Source organism: Lactuca serriola, chromosome 2 (genome assembly GCF_051521515.1).
Source record: "Lactuca serriola cultivar US96UC23 chromosome 2, Lser_US96UC23_V15, whole genome shotgun sequence".
NCBI classification, from domain to species: Eukaryota; Viridiplantae; Streptophyta; class Magnoliopsida; order Asterales; family Asteraceae; genus Lactuca; species Lactuca serriola.
Genome location: NC_136409.1, coordinates 5,540,231 through 5,547,008, shown reverse-complemented (window position 1 = coordinate 5,547,008; position 6,778 = coordinate 5,540,231).

The window sequence follows — 6,778 nt, the reverse complement described above, 5'->3', positions numbered from 1 at the left end:
GAGATGTCTTATGTGCTTATCTGTCTATTGAGATATCCATCTATTTGTTTGAGATATGCATAATGTGTAATCTATTGAGTTGTTGAGTTGAGGGACCAGTGGGTCTAACTGAGTTGTGGGACCGAAGGGCCCCATTGAGACACATTGACCGGAGGATCTTATTGAGTTTGAGCCTCGAGTGGCTAACGAGTTGTGTATGGTATTTTGGGGAACTCAGTAAGCTTTGTGCTTACCGTGTTATGAGTTTCAGGTAGTTTCGAGGATCGCGGGAAGGCACCGACATGATATTACACACTGGCGAGAGACAATTTTATGATTCTGGGATTGTGATTTACATTGTGGATTGTTGACATTTTAGACACTTGTGATTTTGAGATTGAAAAATGAGTTTTATTATGCTTTGGAAATGAAATTTTTGTTTGAAAAATTACGTCGTTACAAGTTGGTATCAGAGCCTTGGTTTGAGGGATTCGGATGTACCTCCGGGTGTGTTTGGACTTAAACTGAGGATTTGAGAAAGATTTTCAAAAGAGATAAATTTTTCTAAAAATGAGAAAGAGTTTGAGAGCAAACGAGTTGGAGCAGTGTGTACAATCAGCCAGAGCCCGAGCAGTGATTTCCCAAAACACCCTTACTTTTGTGTTATAAGATATTTATGATATATTATGATTTATTATGCATGCTAGAGAGTAAGCTAGGTATTTCATATATTAGGACTAGGGTGGCCTGATTTGTTATGCCTTAGCCTAGGGATTTCAGCTATTGGTAATTTGCCTTGAGTATGAGTTGAGAATGAGTATTTAGCAGGAACAACCTTATGAGAGATCTATTGTGAGAGTAGCTTGTGTTTAGTGAGGTATAGAGTACTTGCAACTGGGATCCGAGGAGGAGGACTTGGGGTGAATACAGATGCGGTGTGGAAGGTAGTATTGGGCACGTACTACTAGAAGCACCGGATCGGTGAGCAATCCAAGTAAGAATCCTTAGGATACTAAGGAAAAAGTATGGGCAAGTGATCGAGTGTTAGTATACTCGAGCGAGTCTCTGATTATTTTGTGTTGTGTTTCAGATACATCATGATGAGTACACGCCACAACCGTGGAGGCAGTGGGGCTAGTGATGAGGAGATACAGAGGATGATTCACGAGGAGTTGGCCGCAACTATCCGAGCGGAGATTCCAGAGATGTTTGAGTCTATTAAGACCACCCTGATTGAGACTTTTGATGAGCGATACGCTGTTGTCACTGAGGCTGTAGTTGTTGCCGCCACGGTAGTCGTCGCCGCTGCTAAGCCTCAGGGAGGTGACTCGTTGTTGTTCCGGGAGTTTAGCAACATGAAGCCACCATAGTTTTATGGGACACAAGATCTAATTGTTGCGATGAGATGGATCTATGATATCGAGGGGTGTTTTTACACATGTTCATGCCCAAATCACCTGAGAGTTCAGTTTGCGCTGAACCAGCTTCGCTTGGGAGCAAAGGACTGGTGGAAGTTTATGACAGTCGGTTTCACCTCTACAGGTCATGCTGCGGTGACATGGGATAGGTTTATTCAGATGTTCCGAGACGAGTATGTTCCCCTGGTAGAGAGGGAACGTTTGGAACAGGAGTTTCTGTCTCTCAAGCAAAAGAAAGAGTCAGTGGATGAGATTTCGAGGATGTTCCATTTGAGGGAGATGTTTTGCCCTGAGCACGTGTCCACTAAGCAGGCACGTATGAGCCGATATATGAGCATACTGAGGAGGGATATACGAGAGTTCGTGGTGAACTCGTCGTACAGGACATTGCATGAGCTTCAGGCCAATGCCAGGAGGAGGGAGATTGAGCTTGAGCTGCAGACCAGGGAGGATGAGGAGTCCCGGGGTAGGGACCGGAGACTAGTACCATCGTAGCCAGCGACGAAGCGGGCTAAGCCCACTGATACCAGAGCTAGGGGACAGAAGGGCCACACTTGTGGCAAGTGCGGCAAGAGTCACGAGGGTTCATGCTATTTGGGGATTTTCTACAAATGTGGCAAAGAGGGGCACCTGGCGAAGGATTGCCCCAAGGGGTTCTCGGTTTGCTTTCATTGCAACTAGACCGGCCACAAGAAGGCCGAGTGCCCTCAGCTCGTGTATGGATCAGCCCAGGGATCTGCACCTACTTATGTGTGTGCTACTGAGAGTCAGTCAGCAAAGGCCGAGACACTGAGGGTTTGTAGGAAAGCCTTTTAGCTGACAACGGAGGAGGTCCGCGCAACACCTGATGTGACAACCTGATATTTCGAATCAATGTAATGACCTAAAAAGTCAAGAATTGTAACCCCTTTTAATATAATGAAATTACTGTCGAAAATAAAATGTTCAAACTCGGTACCAATTTACAAATCATCTCTTGTGTCAAAGCCCAAAAATACTTGCGTAAGGAGTACCATGCCTTCTTAGCCCACGTAGTAGATAAGGAAAAATAAGAGAAAGACCTCAAAGACATTCCAGAGGTCTGCGATTTTCCCGATGTCTTCCTTGAAGATCTCTCTAGAGTCCCACCAGAACGACAAGTTGAGTTCAGAATCAACTTAATTCCCGGAGCTACCCCAGTAGCTAAGTCTCCATATCGTCTAGCGCCAACTGAGATGCAAGAATTATCCAGCCAGTTAAATGAACTACGCAACAAAGGATTCATCAGACCAAGCTTCTCACCTTGGGGAGCACCAGTCCTGTTCGTAAAGAAGAAGGATGGATCTTTCAGCATGTGTATCGATTACCGGGAACTCAACAAGCTCACTATCAAGAACCGATATCCCCTACCACGCATTGACGACTTGTTCGACCAACTCCAAGGAGCGAGTTATTTCTCAAAGATCGATTTGAGATCCGAGTATCATCAGCTACGAGTCTTGGAAGGAGATGTTCCCAATACAGCCTTTCGAACTCGTTATGGTCACTACGAGTTTGTAATAATGCCATTTGGATTAACAAATGCCCCGGCGGTGTTGATGGACTTAATGAACCGATTGTGTCATTCATTACTGGACAAATTTGTGATCGTGTTCATAGACGATATACTCATTTATTCAAAGAGTAAATAGGAACATGGTCAACACCTCCGACGAATCTTGGAAACTTTAAGAAAAGAGAAGCTATACGCAAAATTCTCAAAGTGAGAATTTTGGATTCGGAAAGTAGATTTCCTAGGTCACGTGGTTAGCAAAGACGGGATACACGTGGACCATTCCAAAATCTAGGCAATCGAGAACTGGTCAGCTCCAAGAACCCCAACAGAAATCCGACAATTCTTGGGCCTTGCTGGCTATTATCGAAGATTTATACAAAACTTCTCAAAGATTGCTGAACCACTTACCAACTTCATCCAGAAGGGTGTAACTTTCAATTGGGAGGAAAAACAAGACGCTGCATTCCAAACACTGAAGCAGGTACTATGCAGCGCGCCTGTATTGTCCTTGCCAGAAGGAACGGAAGACTTCGTGGTCTACTGTGATGCATCTGATCAAGGTCTTGGATGTGTTCTAATGCAACAAGGAAAGGTCATCGCCTACGCCTCGAGACAAATCAAGACGCACGAGGTCAACTACACTACACACAACCTCGAACTGGGAGCAGTCGTTTTCGCCTTAAAGATTTGGAGACACTATGTCTATGACACGAAATGCACGATCTTTACCGATCATAAGAGCCTTCAACAAATCTTAAATCAAAAGGAACTCAACATGAGACAAAGACGATGGGTGATGTGCACGGAAGTACCCACTAATTTTAATATTTATAACCTAACAAACTTAGACTAACTCTACAATTATAGGCAGTGTATCTAGTCAGATTACAGTATAGTTTAGGTAAGTCGGGTGTCGATCACAGGGAACAGTGTTATTAATTAATCTATTTACTACTAAATTAATCTAATTATTCATAAACTAAGAAGGGGTTTTTATCTAATTTTGCAAGTTTAGATAAAGTTAATTCTTTAACAAAAACTCAATCAATAAACAAAATACTTCTGTTAGTTCGAATCCACTTTCACTCAATGGTTATACATTAGCTATAACTATTACTGTTGGTGACCAATTAAGAAAGTATTAGCAATTTAGTTCTATATCTACTAATTATTAATCAATTCATGTAAATCTATTTATGTTCATAAAATAGTTAACACAGAATCAATTATTAGATAAGATTGGAGCCATGAAAGATTGATTAATCTAAACACAATTACAGTCTTAATATGAGTTCTCTAACACAACTTAATTTAATTATTCAATTACTAATCTAAGATTGGTTTGATCTTAGCTCCAATAACTAGTGTTCACTATATTATTAGGTATTCAAGCTCATGCAGAATTGTGTTCACTAAGTACACAGAACAAGAATTCAAAGCAATCAAATAACTAATTGAAGCATGCTAGGTAAAATAAATCAACACAAGCATATCACCAACAAGTAAAGTTAAGTCTAATGCATTGAAACCATGAGTTCCAGCTTCATCTAGCTAACAAAAGCAACTAGATTTAGCTGGACATATTAACAGTTAAACAAACGAATGCTATAATCCAAAACATGTTAAAGTGTACCAAACTATGAATCAATTTATGTACTTCCACTTCCTTGGTGTTGAAACCAGCTTCCGGGTCTTCTTCTCCTTTGAATTTTCGTCTCCAATAACCCCTCTCAGCCACCAAAGTCCTCCAAGTCGTAGGGTTCAAGAGTATATATATATTCTGAAAAATCCCATGCCACGTCGTGGTTATCTCTACCACGTCGTGGTTTTAAGTATTCCGTACCGGGCAAGGACTCCTTCTTTACGTAATCTTGTCTTCTAGAATACTCATGCCATGTCGTGGTTTACTCTGCCACGTCGTGGTTTTAGCGAATTTCGTGGCTTTCTTTATCTTTTGCACTCCAAGCCTCCAATGTTCCATGAATTGTCAAATATGGTCCCTTTCTTCGAAAATACTTCTAATTGGCTGCAAGTAACAATTTAAACTCATAAGTACCATTATTCTAAACATATTACCAATTTATTAATAAAAATGTCAATAAATATTTCCTAAAAAATAGGTATAAATATGGCAATATCAATGGGTCGAACTGTTGAATGACTATGAATGTGAAATTCGTTATCATCCAGTAAAAGCGAATGTGGTGGCTGATGCTCTTAGTCGAAAGGAATACTCGGGTCGCCGAGTGAAATCCTTAACCACGACGATCCATTCACACCTGTCCACGCAAATCAAGGAAGCTCAAATGGAAGCCTCGAAATCAGAGAATGTGAAGGGTGAAGCCTTAAGGGGAATGCATAAGAATCTTGAGGTCAAGGGCGACAGAGTTCGTTACTTCGTGGATCGGATCTGGACATCGAAGTTTGGTGGATTCATAGACGTTGTCATGAACGAAGCTCATAAAACTCGATACTCAGTGCATCCAGGTTCGGACAAGATGTATATGGACCTCAAGAAACTGTATTGGTGGCCGAACATGCAAGCAGAGATCGCTACCTATGTGGGCAAGTGTCTGACTTGCGCCAAAGTCAAGGTAGAGTACCAAAAGCCATCAGGATTACTACAACAACTCGAAATACTCGAGTAGAAGTGGGAGCGGATAACCATGGATTTCATAACCAATTTACCCAAAATAGCAGGTGGACTAGACACCATATGGGTAATCGTCGATAGATTAACAAAATATGCACACTTCCTACCCATAAAGGAAACCGACAAGATGGAGAAGCTAGCTTGAACATACATCTGAGAGATTGTACGACTACACGGTGTACCGATATCCATCATCTCCGACATAGATAGTAGGTTCACCTCCCGATTCTGGTAGTCGTTGCAAAAGTCTCTAGGAACGAGGCTAGACATGAGTACCGCTTACCATCCACAAACCGACGGTCAAAGTGAGAGGACCATACAAACCTTGGAAGATATGCTAAGAGCTTGTGTAATCGATTTTGGTAAAGCATGGGATACCCATTTACCACTAGTCGAATTCTCATACAACAATAGCTATCACTCCAGCATTAAAGTTGCTCCATTCGAAGCCCTTTATGGCCGCAAGTGCAGATCACCACTGTGCTGGGCTGAAGTGGGCGACACACAACTAGCCAAGGGACAAGTACCCGACAGCGCTCTCACAGGCTCGAAAATCATAAAAGAAGAGAATATTTTTCAGATTCAGGAACGACTAAAGGCTTCAAGAGACAGACAAAAGAGTTATGCGGACAAAAGACGGAAGCCTTTGGAATTTCAGGTTGGGGACCGAGTGTTATTAAAGGTCTCGCCCTGGAAAGGGTTAATACGTTTCGGAAAACATGGGAAACTAAACCTAAGGTATATCGGACCATTAGAGATCCTTGCAAGGATCGGTCCGGTAGCATACTAACTTCGACTACCGTAGCAATTCAATAACGTACATCCTACCTTTCATGTGTCAAACTTGAAGAAATGTTTGTCCGATGAGACCCTCGTCATCCCTCAAGACGAAATTGAAATCAACGAGAGTCTCCACTTTATATAGGAACCAATTGAGGTCATGGATAGGGAAATTAAAAGAACAAAGCAAAGTCGCATACCCATTGTGAAGGTCAGTTGGAATGCAAAGCGAGGACCTGAATACACTAAGGAGCGCGAAGATCAAATAAAACAAAAGTATCCACATCTCTTTCCCTAATCCACAAATATTTATCTTAGGGACAAAATTCCCTCTAACGAGGGGATGATGTGACAACCTGATATTTCGAATCAATGTACTGACCTAAAAAGTCAAGAATTGTAAACCCTTTTAAT